General features: G+C 39.3%; 1 long non-coding RNA gene across 1 annotated transcript; it reads left to right on the top strand.

The window, feature by feature from the left end:
* The first annotated feature begins 6,130 nt into the window (after positions 1-6,130).
* Positions 6,131-7,141, top strand: LOC117213546. The gene is made up of 3 exons (XR_004488679.1): positions 6,131-6,355; positions 6,463-6,574; positions 6,924-7,141. It is a non-coding gene; the product is annotated as an uncharacterized LOC117213546 (long non-coding RNA).
* Positions 7,142-17,440: the final 10,299 nt, after the last annotated feature.

Below are 17,440 nucleotides of genomic sequence, written 5' to 3'. Positions count from 1 at the left end.
TTTTGAACGCAATTTCTTCTTTGCTTTTTTCTTCTCGTCCTCTTTCTCTGCTTCTCTGTCAAACGTACGAGTTTCTGTAGCAAGTTACTTGGCGCGTTTCGTCAATTTCTCCTTCGTAACATTCATGCGCTACAACGTACCCGATAGCTCGCGAGACTCGCGTAAATAATAAAAAGCCTCTCGAATCCGCCGGTAACAAATATCATGCTAGAATTTTAATTTTCAATATTGCCTCGAAATTTCAGACGCGCCATCCGTTCGTCTCCGATATCGTATCTCATTCCGTGCATGTTTATGCATTTTTATTTGCATCCGAGTTGCCGGTGTATTCAGGGTTAAAATTTCGTAGTCGTCACCCCTCCGAGGATCTACTCCACCCTCTCTTTCTCTCTCTCTCTCTCTCTGTCTTCCTGGTTGCACCCCTCTGTGCCATTGCGAGAACACGCTTAACCCGGCCGAGTCGCGCAATGGAAATTCTGATTGCGATCAATCAGCTTCCGCTGCTTCAGATCTTCTGCTACTGGGAGGAACAATAAAGCTGACGTCCGCCAAATGCGTCTCTGACCTCCTTTGTACTTCCATCATTGTTTTCCACCGGAAAGCACTCGTCTGTTTTGCCCTATTGCCGATGCGGAACGAACGCACCGTGGGAAGCTCGTTACACGAATATCTTGTGCCCTTTCCTTGTTTATGGATTACAAGTGGCTTGGCTTGAATCTCTATCGAAATCAAGGGTCGTTCTTCGTTTCGTCCCTTTTTCTATATAATCTTACTCGAAGGAGGGATACTTAACCAAATCGATCGTTCATTTTTATTGACTGCCCGGTGGCAGATACGACGAATGAGCATCAGAAGCTACGGAGAACGAAGAGACGAACAGATGGAAATTCAATTTGATTCGATTAGCGAACCAAAGTGGAAGGGTAGGGAAAGAGAGAGAGAAACAATTGTGGCCGTGGTTCGAATTCTCGAGTGACCCTATCTACTCTGGATGATCACGACCCGAGATTTCGATAGTCATTCGATACCAGCCATTTAGACGGTTTTCGATGCTTCCAGTTTTCCTGTAATGATAGATACGAGCGGGGCTAGAGGCCGATTCTCATCGAGAATTTTCCGCGTCCGCGGACAGACGGTTCTGAGAGAGAAATGCAATGTTTATCGACAACGTCGAGAGACTCTTATTATATTTTGACGCGCGAGAGACCGAGCTTAGTCAAGTGAAAATGACGTTAATTAATAATATCGACGGGATAGATAAAAGAATTTCTCTTTCCGATTATAGCGACGATTTTAAAAAGGGGTAATTAAAATCATTTTTTTCTCATTATGGTAAAAAGAAAAAGAAGGAAGAAAAAACACGTCACGGTTGACGTTCGGTCTTGTTTTAAAGCTTTCCCCGCAGCAATCCTTTAGCAACGTCCAATTTTATCAAATTAGAGACCACTTTGAGAACGAAGACGCGACCTCCGGCCACGAGTTTCTGTTTGACTTCTATTTAAACCTCCAGAGAGTTCGTCCACCCTTTGGCCATTACCGTGGCCGCAGTGTATCCTTTTAATAATCCACCGTGTATAGTTTCGCTGTTGATACTGGCACGATTTCACAGTTAACGATAAATATCTGATACGCCGCGATGGAGAACAGCGTCGCTGAATATTTCGCGTAACGCTTATTCACCGAATAATAAGCTTATTCGCCGAAACGAATGCTTTCTGGCTGAATAATTGGACTGACCTACTTCAAAGGGCTCGCTAATTACGTAAAGATATTATCTTATTCGCGCGGAACCAAGTAAATACAACCACTACGGCTCATCTCCTTCAATCTCGGAACGGTTTACTTTTCGGTTCAGGATTTCGATCCTCTTGTACTACGTGTTCTTTACTTTAGAAACACTTGCATAATGTTCTCGGAAGGTTATCGATATTTACAGCATATGGGTTTCCACTAAACTCAACTCGGAAATTTGAACGAATCTGAATAATTCGAATGCCGGGCCGCGTACTCTGATTATTTGAAAAATCTTGACAAGATTGGATCCATATGAATAATTTAAGCGGTTTCAAAGCTCGACCGGCTCGCTTCTGCCGAAGCTACTCGAATTAAAACAATCAGTCGAGTCCCTTTGTAGTATATTTGAACAGTACGAAGTTGTAATATACGAAATATGTCTACGCAATATATATTCGATTAATTTAACTCTTTTGCAGTATAGTACGAGAATGAGTGAGATTAAATTTCACTTTTTTTTTTTAAATTATTATAGATACCGAATGTATTACAATTTGTTTCTTATGAAAGAACTTTCGAAGGTATGTATTTGGTATATTGATATCAAAACTGCAAGAGAAACCTTGGCTATGCGGAAATAATTATTTTCTAAGGCGTTCGCTGTCAATTCGCCAATTTTATTTTATTATACGTACCTGCGAGAAAAAAAGATTTCTTAGAGTAACGAAACGAATCAACATGCTGCTGTGCCTGAAGAATGAAAAATCATTATCTATAACACCAATAAGCATTCTTGTTATCACTTGAAATCTTTCAATTGTTTCAAAATCGATCAAGCATATCGGTGAATTTATGTTATTCGTTTGATCTCGAATAATCTGAATATAAGCAAATTTCCAATCACACGGACCAATCATTCAAATATGAAATTACCCCGTACTTATTCGAATATTCAAAGTATTAGCGCGATAATCGAGTGTCGTTCAGTTTGAATTTCAAATATCTAGACAGCTCTATAACAGCGTTCGCTTTCCACCCCTGTCATACGTTCCTACGGATAGAGTATCATGCTACATGAAACCTGTACGGCGAAAAAGGAGTATCAATTTCATTTAATTAAACTCATTTAAACGTAAATGAAAAGCGTTCCCGTTCGCGCGGCCGTCCGGGATTCTATTTGAGCACCATAATCAAAGGAGTTAATTGACTTCGCCGCGAAGCCAGTAACTTCTCGTCTTCTTCCGACTTCGAATCGTATCGACAGGATATCGATCCTTTTATTCCTTTCGAACGGAATAAATCAGAAAAGTGTATTACGTTCTGACGCATGATAGCCCTAGGCCCCAGAATTCGTAAACCCTATGGGTCACTCCATAAATCAACCCCTTCGAGTATGCCAAACCATCACCCTCTACAATAAAACTCATTTCTTGCGAATCAATATTTCATCCGCTGCTCAAATCCTTTAATTCAATGATCGAACAGCTTTCTGGGAAAAGCATACGTAAGACAAAATAACGAATTGCGTTCAGATTGCGACTTTTAACATGCGTATACGTTACACTTAATTCAGTAGAATCAAAGCAATATGAGAAAAATAAATTACAAGTTCTCGGTAAAAGTAAGCATTCGTGTTAACAAAGATAGTTGCATATTTTCATTAATTGCAGAAACAATCGTTTCGATTAATTTAACCAGGACACGTTTAAATCGATAATTTCTATATTTTATATTTACATTTTTACATTTTACATTTGTATTGATAATTCTGTATGTACCAAGGAAATAAAAATTCTATAATAATTCGACCATTTGATTAAAAAATACGCTCCACTCCTGTGTATATTTACCATTGACCTATAGATTCCTTTTTCAGGAAGCTTTTCAATTATTTCCCTCGTTGATTCTAAATTGATCAATCACGTTACACTATGACGCACGTATATATAAATACTTCGCTAAGTCAATAAGAGTTAGATTTTGTACTAAATTCAACTTCGACTTTATCTCGATTAAACTGCAATCCTATTTTGTGTGTCAACGTTGAAACAGCGAACAAAGCTGGTCTTAAGGAATACATACTAGCACAAACCGCGCACAATATCAATCAGTTTCGACGAAGCTCTGCTACATCCGAGTGTAACAATGACAACGGGTCAGTCGGTCGAACTTACAACTTGTCATCAGCCACGTTCATCCAGTGTTTTCGAAGATAGTTAACTAGGCAAGAAGTTCGTCGGTTACTGACGTTTCCGGTCGTTTCGGATTTTATAGAACTAGAGGTCGTAACCAAGGCTCGAACGTTGGCTGATTTCCACCATTTAAGCCTCTCTTCTTCCTCGCAAAATTAGTTAACGCCTCTGAAAAACATGACCAGGAGTATTGCCTTTCGAAACGAACTTGGAAAACAAGCTTGTATCGGTTCACCCGTACAGAAGCTATAAAAGGAACGAGTTCTGACGCAAGACGTTAATCAACTCACTGGTGAAGGATTTGCTGTCATTCATCTTGTTTATCGTCTATTGGTGAAAATCCATTGCCGATATATGTATGTATAACGTAATCGATAGGAGAATACGAAGATGAATAAGCGTGAAATATAGCAACTGTAAAATATAATATAAAGATATCGATGGAACTAAATGCAAAATAAAATGGAATAAAAGAGTTTTGATGTATCGTTTCGATATATTGATGTTTTGAAAAAAAAAAAAAAAAAAAGAAGAAAAAGAAGATAATTGATCTATGGGGAACGAGTTTAGGGAGATTCTGTTGCATAAAGATAAATATTATACGAAATAAAAATACGAGTGTCGATATGATCTCATTTGGATACATATCGGCCTGTTTCCCAACCGTCTTCCTAGTTATACATAAATATTGATTTTCTCGAGCAATCGAGAACGTTCAATGCGGCCGTATGTAACCTCGAAAGGTCCTTGACATTTTTACGTGCTTCAAGAATATATATACTAATTGCGGCGAGCGAAAGTATTGTTACAGATATGGTAGGATCGCTCATGAAAAAGTCAACGCATGATATAATCTATCCATATTGTTTCATTTATGTATATGTCATAGAGTAATATCTTCAACAAAGATACATGAATCGTACGTATAAGAAATATAGGAATGAAATGTTAATGGAAAATAAATGATTGATTGGAATAAGACCCTGTTCACTATGTAATTATCGTAGCGATTAGCGATTACTTTTTAATAATTTCGATATTGCGAGTAAGATGAAATTATGTGGAATAACGCTTGAAATGTATTCTGGATGAAATTATGAATTTTAATATCTTTAAATGAATTTCTCCCTTAATAAAGAGTTTTACCAGTACGCGCCATAACGTTCGCTTTTGTTTTAACGAATTATTACGAGGTAATTAATTAAATTCAATAATACGTTTTCTGTTACTTTCCGCTTATTTTTCAAACTTCTTCCTAGATTGACATTACGCTTTCAAATACTCAGACGATTAATTACAGTGGATAAACTTTCCTACGAAAATTATGAAAATCGATATCTTCGAAAAATACATTGTTTTAAGTTTCGAATCTGTTGCGAATAAAATAAACGAACTTCTAAATTTCATAATAAACGAAAAATGAAATAAGAATGAATTACACTGATTCAGCTTTAATATGTCTAACTACGACTTATGAAAGTATCTGCGGACATTAAATACGAAGTATTTAAATATGAAAATTATAAAACAGCTTTAATACATTTACTCTTTTCATTTACTCTGAATACTAATGTAATATCCACGACATTAATACCGATTAAATTAAGCTAAAGATTAATACGATATCAAGCAACGCCGACGAGTCATCAATCATGGTCAGGAGGCAGGTCCGTACTGCAAAGGTTTAAATTGTGAACGTCGATCGGTCATTTATTTTCCACTGCTCTAATGTTATAAAAACTATTCCGATACGACCGAATTGTAATTCGTTCAGTGCACAAACATATCTGGCGAAGGACTGGGATCTGAACGGAACAGATTCGATGTCTTCGCCACATCGATCGCCGTACCACGACAGAATACATATACACGATGTCGAGGTATTAAATCTCCATTGTCGACGCGCCGTCGATACTTCTGAATTACGCTCGACTGGCTGTTCGCACGTCACCATTTGCAAAGCATAAATTCGCTTTGATTCGCGGACGATTCACGACACGTCGAGCACATCCGGAAACCGCTGTGTGCTTTCACCCTTTTCCACGCCACGTTCCACTCTCGCCAGACGCACCGAGAGCCACGGCCAATCACGAGGGACAGAGCAATTTGTTCAGCAAATTAGGTTAAATCTGAATCTTGGTGGTCTCGTTTCCCCGCGGCCTCTTGCCATCGATTATCCACGCACACACGCGCCTCTCCTGCCGGAAGAAGGGGACACAAAGGATGAAACGGGAACGCCGCGTGTCCAACCGAACGGAAAGTGGAGAAAAATTGCGGGCAAATTACTTTGAGTATATGTTACAAATGGTGCGGTAATAGGTCGAATTTTTATGTAAGAAGCTCATTTGGCAAATCGAGTAACCTCGTAAAAAGTGGAGAAAATTGATGAAATTATATAAGATAAGCGTGGATGCTTTGCGATTGATAAGGTATTGCGCCGGTTGTCTGAATATCGTAATTATACGTAAATACAATATTTTTCTTTGATCTGAGTTTCATATTAAATTTTTTAATCGAGCGTGGTGTGTTTTTTCAGCAATTAAGAAGAGTAATTATTATGCGAATTTTAATATATAGGAATTGCTATTAAAGGGAACCATGAAGCCTGCTTGGGAACCAGAGAGTAATTTACGACTGAAATATCCAAGGTAAATATTAAACGCAGAACAGTTAATAGGAATGGCGGATATGAGCTCATGTACGAAAAACAGAGAATAAAATCGTATCAAATTCATACAAATTAAATGTAGTATATAAATTTATACGACGTAAGTACATAATAACGAAATATGGAAGCACCGTTATTTTCATGCATAACATAATTCAGCGTATTTTAATCATCAGCGACGTTAAAAGTCTGTTTATATTTCGAAATTGTTTAATATCCAAATAAATTAACTGATTAATTATCCAGACGTTTAATTAAATGATTTATCGTTATTATATGACAACGCGTTATTGACGGCAAAAAATGGATTGTACGGAATGATGCTGCAGGTTAATAACGTCTGTCAATATCGATAAATGGGTAAAAATGGATTTAGCCGTATTTTCTTCTTTATTTTATAAAAACGTTTAAATGTTTATGTATGTATATGTAATCTTGATAATACAAACTCTACATTGTATCATGAAAGAAGCTGTCGTAAAATAAATGATCACCCTGAACAATTTAGAACCATCTTTCCTAACATGAGATTATATAGATCCCTTTTTCTCTTTTTCAAGACGTATCTAAATAATTGATAATCAAAATTTCGACTCATTTGTAGAAATATTGCATGTACGCTGATGCCCCTCGAGTCTTAAATAAATTATCTATAGCGGCAAACTACTGCAAAGCTTGTAGCATTTTCTTAACATTAAAATTTCCAATTTTCTCTGTTTACAAATCCTCTATGTACATAGATGTTTTTCACATTCTAAATAGTTTACTTGCAGCAGCATAATTTTCCCTAATTTCTAATCTGCCCCGGTATTTCGTAATCTCCAATTTTCCTCTCTTGATAGTCCCTAATTTCAAAGCTCTCTTTGCCTGGTATATATTTCGTAACCTCCAATTTTCTCTTCTCAACAATATCGCTCCGTTTCAACCCTCGTATTATTGTTTCCCTTGCACATTTTCGCACCGGTGTTATCTCGATCCTTTTCAACACGTATATGCTTCTCGTCAGAAATCCATATTCCATGATCAACCTTACGTCAAGCCACAGAGACGAGAAAAAAAGGCAATGTCATCGGCGAAGGAACTGAAAACCGTTGTCATCGGTCGGCGAGCAAAAAAGATCATCGTCTTCGTACGTGGCTTCGAAGAAAAGAAGCATACGTGGGCGCAAGGGAAGAAACGGTGCACGTACTCGGGATAGAAGAAGTGGTGTCGGCCATTTATCGGCAGGATTTACTGTTCTACGTCCCTCCTCTCTACCGATTGTCCGTGAATTCGAACGGTTATATCACTGGAATTTCATTTCTGTCCGACTGCGGGACATTACCGTCCGTTTGCTCTGTCCCACGAGTTGTGAGAGATTTTCCTGTCCGCCACCCTCATAATTTCCCCTCTTCGCCGTCTCTGCCATCCTTCAAGGACCACCGGGATACCTCAAAACGACGTACTTAGTAGCCGGCGAAAGAACAACCGTATATATTTGCGGGAAAATGCAAATCATCCTCGATATGAACGAAATCAATCATCACGGTTTGATTTAAATTTTCCATCGCCGAGTAACTAACAAGATGTTGCGAGTTTTAAGCAAACTAAACACTGTTCTGTGCTAACTAGGCGAGTTTTTATAGACGATAGTATCGAGGGACGAATGGTTTTTTTGAACCGTTCAACTTGGACTTTAAGCGACGAAGTTTTATTCCTTGTTGGTATAATCGCGGAATCGACGGCAGTTCTTTAGTTTTATTAATGCTGCGAGCAGCTTTGTTAAAACTTGAGAGCGGACGGGCTCTTTGTAGAGTACACCGAGTGTAACGGAGAGATTACCCTGACACGGTTGCGTTAAAAATCATATCGAAATTTTTCATTCTCTACCGTTTTAATTCAAAAGTATAAGCGTTGGCAAAAAGATATTTGCGTTACATAAATAACGATAGATAATTATTACGCACTTAATTCCGTTGACATTTTTCTCAAATTTTTTTTTTAAATTGTACAAGTTCGACTTCTGGAATTATTCGAATACGATGTTCCTAACAAAATTCTGGTTACCTAATTCACTTTTCCGACTCGCAGATGCCCAACTTCCCCATACCACGAGTTCAATACAGCATCAAGCCGCGGAGGTCTAGCCAGTTTGCCTATCATAGCGGATAATTAATCCGGCAAATCATTGGCCAATTGCAATTGCCAATGCGACCACGTTAATTAACGATCTACGGTTAATGGATGGACTACAAGCAAGTGCATTGCGTAAAACGTTGATTTGCCAAACATTTTCGGCAAGAATTATTCCATTGACAATTATCACGTGCATGGAAGCTCGTGCATGTACGGGCACGAACGGGATCTGCTATTTTCATGAGAGAGGTCAACGCCGAAGCCACGTACCGGTAATAACATTGCAGTCTATGACGATGCTTATTACGAACCCAATATAGTGCACACGAAATCAGATACTGCAGAAGTAAAACTAGACGTTCTTGTAAAAATGTCTCATACAATAAAGAAAAAAAGAAACTATCGTAATTAGGATCATAAAGGATAACAGGAGCTGTAGCAATCGGTTTCATTCTCTTGCCCACCTTTTACCTATTTTCTTCTAACGCTCACGAAAATTAACACGGACCTCCTGTATCGTGCAAATCCTTTGTTACTTTCAAGATTAAGAACCGTTACATGCGCTTTCATTCGCAGATTTTCAAGTCGAACTTAACCTGTTTATATACGTATAAATATATCTATGTGAAATATAAAAATATATAAAATAGCCCGCGAAAATGTGATCCAATTACTTTTATGAACGGAAGCTTGACATTAACACGGACAACAGCTACGAGATTTATCTGAATTTCATCTGGATGAAAGTCTAGGAAGTCGTTGACCTTAACTTTGAGATGTTAGCGTACGGCTTCTAACAGACTCAAGGTTCCATTGATATCAAAGTTTTATACATAGAATCCAATAACTATGCGGTGCACGTGTACGGATTTAAAAGATTGCTTATATTCTTATAACTTCAGTGTTCTGGTGTAACAGTCTAATATATAGTTCCAAGAACCTTAACAAAAATCTTTTTTAAATTCTAATTTTTCAATTTTATAACAACAAGATGATCTTCCTTAATAAATGCTTTTCTTCGATTTATTAAAAGAAAGGAAATAATATGAAATTTAATCTCCGTTGAAACTGCATCTTTTTACCGTAAAGTTTGCTGTCTTTTTTTCAGGAGAAAAATATCGAGTGAAACATTTGCGAGGATTAGACGAAAACGTGACATTAGGTATAAGGTAGATACTTATTATTTACTGTCAGGTATACTGTACATAATATTTCTTTTGCCTTACAAATATTATATAAAATTACAGTCGATCACGGAGAGTAACCTCGCACACAGTCTCACGGACACACTGATATACCCACACGCACGGTAGGCGACACGTACACGCGCACACATGCACACTACACGCGAAATACTCTAGCTCACATACCAAGTAGACGTTATTACAGATTCGCGGATCAACTCGCCAAACCTTCCTCCTAAATTTACGTACAGATACGTGCACGTTATAGCTAACTTGCCTTATAATATCAGAACACGTGCATCCCTCGCGTCCTCCCGCGATCTCTTTCCCTCGTTGGTTCACGCGTTTTCACTCCCCTTCGATCAAATTTTGCCTCGTGTTATCGTTGTTTGCTAAATGACAAAATTTGGAAACAGATATTTTTGCACAATTTGTACCGCGGTTTCTCCTTATCGAAACACAATGAGAATAATCGTATTAAAATCATTTACAAGCAAAAGAGTCTGAAAATAGAGAATCAAGTTACATGTAATGCGCGCCACGTTAAATTTGAATTTCGATCGTTGATTCTTAATTTGTTCCTTATCTCGGTTTTTCAGGCCAAAAACAACCAGAAAGAGTTTAGGTCACACATCGCCCGATACCTCTAGTTTCACGAAAGACAGCCTAACGGAAGAGAAAAAGAAGAAGAAAAAAGAAAAAGAAAGAAGGAAACTCGTGGAAAATTACGTTTTCTAGTAAATCCGAACCGTATAGAGAGAAGAACAAGTGCTATCCACTCGGCAGACACGTAACATAACCGTTCTATCGCATTCCCGGCGAATACTACGTGGGACAACCGGAACAAAGAGACAGAAAGAACCAAGGCACGGGTAAAAGGTAGGAAAAAAGCGAAAGAAACACGTTCGTTGTCCCTCTCAACGAGTGGTACTATCGTCGTCGTGAGTTAACGGCGAAAAAAGACTGGTATTTCAAGCGTGTACGAGACGCGCTCAGGACTCTCTTTCGCGTTTATTACCAGCTTCTATGGGTTGTGCTCGATGGAAGGAAAGAACGAGAGGGACGATAGAAGGTGGAACAAGGTGTCGCGCGTTACGTGCATCACCGTGTTTCGATCGTTCGTTGCTTTCTTCGTCTCCGTGGCGGCGGCGGCGGCGGCTATTTGGCTCGTTTCACGGTGCTTCGTTCGCTAATCCCTGCTCTGATTAGGGCGCGAAAACACGCGATCGGACGTAAACAAGAGGAAAAAAAAAAGTCTATTCTCCTCGATAGAGATTTCTTCGATGGTCTGTAAAAAGAACCGGATGGACGCAATGAAAGGAAAGCCGGAAACTCGCGGGATCAAAGAGGAGAGCGCTGTTTCGTGGATCGTCGCGCAATTATCCGCACGCGCGCCCAGAGAAACGTTCCTTCTTGGTACACGCTCGAAGGTTCCCATTGAATCTATCGAAACTGTCGTACGATCGTCCTGGTTCCATGTGTCCGGAACGACCGTTATGGGTGCAAGTTTTTCGCTTCGGGACCGGAAACTTGCGCCATAGAGAGACCCGTTACAAGTTACATCGAGGGAAGTTCGAGTTGCGAGAAGAAACGTGGTTACGTCTACAAGACGCGCATTCCGATTCGTGTTGCCACAGTCGTAACGGAGAGTTCTGCGATACGCGTTATCCGTCCTTAAGGTCGAGTGGCTTTCCTCGTGGCGGATTTCCGCTCTTCGCGTATTCGTCTCTCTGACAGTACCGACTGATCGTTTCCCTGGAAGTCTTGCGTGATTCTGTAAATTCAATCCGACCTTATCTTCGACACCCACCCAAGCACACACGCGCGTTTAGTACGCGCGACGCATCGCACCCTTGCAACACACGCAGCCAGGCAACGACACAAACAGATAGCGGAAGGATGAACGCGCGAAAGAAGGTCTGAACGCAGCGCTACGATACGCTACCTATGGAAAATCGCGACGGTGGCCGCGTTTTTGGCCGCGTTTTTGGCCACGCTGGATGGACGTACAGGAGGATAAAGGGAATCGAAAGGACTGAGAAAAGTATGCGCTGAATGAGAGCGAGTGGAAAGAGAAAGGTGAGCGTGGCAGGATCGTGAAATCGCTGAGAAAATCGTTCCGTTTCGTGAAAATTCACCAATGGAAAAGAACGGAGATTTTCAACGGATTTCGTGATCTACGCGAACGAAGAGAAAAAAGATTGAAGCTATACCGATCGCCGTAAATTTCTCCGCTCTCTTCGATCCTTTTTATACAGATATACATACATATATATGTGTGTGTGTATATATATATATGCGTGTGTGTATATACCCGCAGTTTATTCGGTTTTCGAAGCATTTTTGGAAAACGCGCGATCTTGTACCAACACATGCATGCGACGATGTATCGACTCGCGATGTTCGAACCGAGCGACGTAGGAACGAGCCGCTTATTGAAATTCTTTTTTACGCACACCTACACAATTTTTGCACACGTCTTCTACGTACATATATATATATATATACAATCATATATTTATATATGTATATGTATATCGTCCTTCGTCTGCGACACATCATCATGCCTATTCTCTTTAACTCATTCTACGTTTATCACACGTACACGCTCACTATTTTGTTCGAAGAAAAATAACAGGTATGTATATTATACATATATATGTACACACACACATATAATATATGTATATATATGTATAAATACAATGAACGAAGTATCCAAGTACGTCGCACAAACATCTTCCTTCGTAGAAGGGAACTACGAACCGGCGCATCCGACGCCAATACATTTTTCTTCTATCTAGACAACGATCTGCTAAAACGAAAGATCAGAATTCGATACATCGAACGATCGACTAACTTCCTCTTAACAGAAAGGGAGATAACAGGGAGGAAGAGAGGGAGAAAGAGAAAAAGCACGACGAAATTGGATACTCCGATCGCGCGATCGTGATCTTAGATTTTACGCCAAGCACAAATGGAAAGAACCTTTCAATATCCAGACGTTTCGGTGTATAATCGTTGAACATTGGATGATTCCGTTCCATCGTTTCCCCCTCAGCCCTCGATCGATACCAGACACCTCGAATTTCGCAGTTTCGACAACCCTCGTCGACTTTCCTCGACCACCTTCCACGGCGTCGTTCGCAGTGTATTTCGTGCATTTTCCATTCTCACGCACGATGCTCGTAAAACGAAAAAACCGACCGCGTGTATACTGCAGGTACTTGGCGCGAAAGTACGCCCTCACGTTGGCGACGATCGTTCGACGAATGGTTCACGAACGATCGCCGACCAGGTCGATACGTGTGAACGATAAAAGATAGGTTTCCTCGAAGATAGAGTCGAATCACTGTCGCATCTGTAATTGTAATAAGCGTATTTCGTAGAATTGGGCCAAAAAACTAGAACGATACTTTCTCTTGTTGTCTCCGTAGTTATTTAAGCGATCTCAATTCATCGTTTTACTTAGCATCATGTTCGATCGAGCTTTTATTTCTTTAGAAGAGATCGGGGAGTAAAGTCGATGCGGGTTTAGATTCTGGTGATCGTGCTCTAATCGTTGGACCAACTCGAGCGAGTATGATCCGTGAAACGCAGTGAATCAAGATCTCGAAGACAAAAATATAGAATGGAGTATGATGAGAATCGTCGTCGGCGTAGCCGCACGCGATGAAGCTAATTAGGACTTTTAGGGGCGATATTGTCATGAAGAGTTCCGTTTTCTCGCGCTATCTTATCGCCTATTTACAACGCACGGCGGCCCAACGCACGGCAGAGTGAAAATCTCATACGAATCGATCTTATTCGCTCTTCGACGCGACCGATCGCGACAAAAATCTGATCGATCGCGTTTCCTTCTATATTTAATCGACGACTCGATTGTGAATCGGACACGATTTATTAAACATTATTGCATCGATAACGCTGATTCCTTGGAGAAAGCAATTTTCATCGATTATTCAACGCTAGACGGATTTCGAATACGTGAAATTTTCGCTCCATCTCGAGACGGAGAGTCGTCGAGAAAATTGCCGGTGTCGCGACCCATATGTCGGTTCTTTTTCGTTCTCGTTCGCTTTCCTCCCTTCACGATCGAGATAGATGATACGTTTTGTGCGCTCAATACTAGCACGAAACACCTTTTTTTTTTTTGCACAGTAGAAGCGTAATGCGTTTGCGTAAAACGATCATTTACAGATACTTTTTTTTTTATAACGATTAGTTCTTACTCGTTACGCGGTTAAAAAGACTACCCAGCTGCGCCACGGTGAAATCACTAACACGATTTACAAGCTCTAGATCAAACCGTGGCTGGCCTTCCTAATGATAAATTTCTCGAGAAGATGAAAAACAGAAAGTGTTCCTTACGGGCGAAAGAGCCGACGATTCAACAACCGATCTCGATAAAAGAGACAACAGACTAGCCGAAACGAAAATTAACCTATTTTCTTTTTCTTTTAGTCAACTTTTTGCTTCGAGAACGCACGATCAAACAACAAACGGACTTGTCCAAAACCTTTACAACACACTTTACACACTGAAATTAACAGTAACGTTTTCAGCATAAAGAACGTTTAACGTTAACCAACGTGTGTTCTCATCGTGAGCACGTCCATTATCGATAAAAAGGAAATACCGGGGAAAACGTTTGATCGTATTCGAAACGTTTCACAATCGCAAAGAAATAAAATACGGCAGTTAAGGTGGTGAAAAGATTGACAAAATTATACGATTCGGTAATTACTCCGTGAATTCTCCGTCCCATTTAATTGATATTTACTGTGAAATTGATTACGAGCTGTTAAGCCGCTAACATTCTAAAGCTTTAATGAGTATCATTTAAGAAATAATTGAAGAAAATTGTGCTGGTATCAAGTACAAGATTGCTAGAAAACCCTGAATCGATATTTGAGAGGAACCCCATGGGACGGAAAAGAACGAGTTTCGCTGTGTACGTGAGGCGTATCGTAGGTAAAAGGGTGAATAATACTGATTAAGATAAAGGAACCTTTTGCATAATAACGCGTATGTTTATCGATCGATAATGTACGCGCCCGTGCATACAAAACCGTATACTCTTGCACGATACTTTCACGATGATTAAAGAACACAAGGCGCGTCGAACGAAGAATTGTTTCGACATCGAGGAAGAGACCGATCGAATAGAATTCGTTCGAATGGCCGTGGCCAACGTCACAGATGTCACGAACTCGAGAAAATGCAATAACATTTCAACGTTAAAAGACAGGCTACTACTGCAATCTGCGTAGTAGAACAAAACGCACGTCACAACGATCCTATCCTAATCAGTGTAAAAATCGATCAACCGTAAAACGAAAGATCTCACGCTCGTTCGGCTTGAGCGTTAAAAAAGAACGACGCGCGAAACATGAACATGGACATTTAAAAGAGTTGGAGTCGCTAATCGATCATTCTAAAACGAACGTGACACGAATTACGTAGATTTCGCGAGTCGATGAAAAAAAAGAAGAAGAAGAAAAAGAGGAAAAAAGACAAGAAGAAATTGCAACGTTTTGGAAAGAAAAGAAGTCGCGTGCCCTTTTCCGAATTTCCCGGTTTTAATGCTAACAGTTACTTGGATAAAAGTCACGCGCGATCCGATGTAATTCAACGCGAAATGATTCGATTCGACCGTTCAAATTGCTCCATAACGCGTTCCTAAAACATATTTCTACAGCTTGGAACATGTATGTATACCGCATAAATATTTCCCCACCTCTTTTCCGCGAGCAAGATCCTTTCTCTGTCGTGGCCGATCGTTCGACGATATTTACAGCGAGCTAACGAAATATCGGTAAAATCGTGGGGCATAGATGAAAAAAGAAAGGGATTTCGATTTTTTAAAAAAAATTAATAAAAAGCAAAGTAATCGAGTGCATGTTATTCTAAAATATTCTTAATATCCCGAAACAGAGAGGGAGGGAGGGAGTGAGGTAAGGGGAAGGGGGATATGATTTTGGTAATTCGGTGAATACAAGCATAACTGAAATATGAAATTGGTGGGAAATTGATACGCTTTGTCGTCGAATTAAAATTAAAATAGCACGATGGAACTTTCAATTAAATGCAAAATAAAAAAGGCTAGATAAATTAGAGATGTTGGAATAAAAATAATATTTCTTTCTTCCTATTTTTGTTTTTACTTTTCGCGAAACACGACATCGAAATATTTTATTCCAACGTCTCGCTCGAATAACTTCACGACTCTTTCAATTGTTGGATATTCGAGTCTAACACGAGGACGCACGACAGAAAAACAGACCAACTGTACGCTATAGCGGTGTATTAAAAAAAAGGGGGAGATGAGCATAAAGAAAGCTGAAACTTAAAAAAAAAAAAGAAAAAAAAAGAGGAAAAATAAAAGAAGAAAAAAGGCACTGGACGACAGGGGAACTAAAACGAAATCGTAATAAATCTCAAGTAAAAAAAACCGTCTGCTCAGTCCGGTGCATACAAAAAAAGTCTTTGTATATACATAAGTATTACTGTATACAAATGTTTTCCACGTGTATGTGTAATCCGTGTGTCTATGTAATATTTATACATTAGTACGTATTCGCTCGAACGCGTTTATGTATATAAAGGAGTCTCCCTGTATGAAAAAAAGTAGCCTAAGTAAAAACTGATACGAAAGTACATAATTGGCAGGCCGTGTGTGTGTTTGCGTTTTATGTATTTTATCAACGGAATATAGGCGTGTATAAACCCTATACGGCATATATCGACAATAGAAATAATCTTGGTAACGACTCTCGTAAAGATAACAATAATAACAGATTATTACGAGATACTCATTATCGTATATATCGGGTGACTCGAGAAGTTTACGCCGCATTATATTTACCTAAAATGGTTCTACTTGTACGGGTATGTTTAGGCATTATCCAAAACGAATCGCTATTCTGGCGAGAAAAATTAGAATTGCACTCTATGAAAAATACTTTTTAACGAGTAAACAAATTTATTTAATAATATCAATATAGTAATAGAGATTAGAATGGAAGATTAGAAAAGATCATTAATGATTAATATGTTTCTGCCAGAAAGAAAAAAAGGAGGAGGAAATAAAGGAAAAACAAAGCTGTGGAAGAAACTGGTTGATTACGCTTTTCATAGCATCCAAAGATACGATTAAAATATTGATCGGAACAACGGTATAAAAATTGGCACGAACTTCTCGGATAACCTAATAATATATGTACAAGCTACAATTTGGTTTCCTCTTTCCCTCTTTCCGCGTGATTCGAATCACTTGCTTGAAGCAGCGATTCGATAACTATCTATTGCATCGCGTGCGCGAGTATTCTATGTAAAAAAAACAAAGTTAACGGAATATGTCTGGCAAAAACAAAATCTGACGAGGTGACTCGTTATCACTTCTTTTCAAGCCATCGATCAATGATATTGTTCTATACACCGTCTTTTCTATCGTCCTTTTTCCATTATTCTGCTAACGAAACAATACGAATACCTTCCTTTCTAAACCTGCGGTTGTCAAAAAACTCAGCATAAACTTGCGCCTT

The sequence above is a fragment of the Bombus bifarius genome, unplaced genomic scaffold, assembly GCF_011952205.1.
Source record: "Bombus bifarius isolate JDL3187 unplaced genomic scaffold, Bbif_JDL3187 scf7180000009125, whole genome shotgun sequence".
Lineage (NCBI taxonomy): Eukaryota > Metazoa > Arthropoda > Insecta > Hymenoptera > Apidae > Bombus > Bombus bifarius.
Note: the sequence above shows the minus strand (reverse complement) of the source record. Positions and strands in the feature narration are given on the sequence as shown.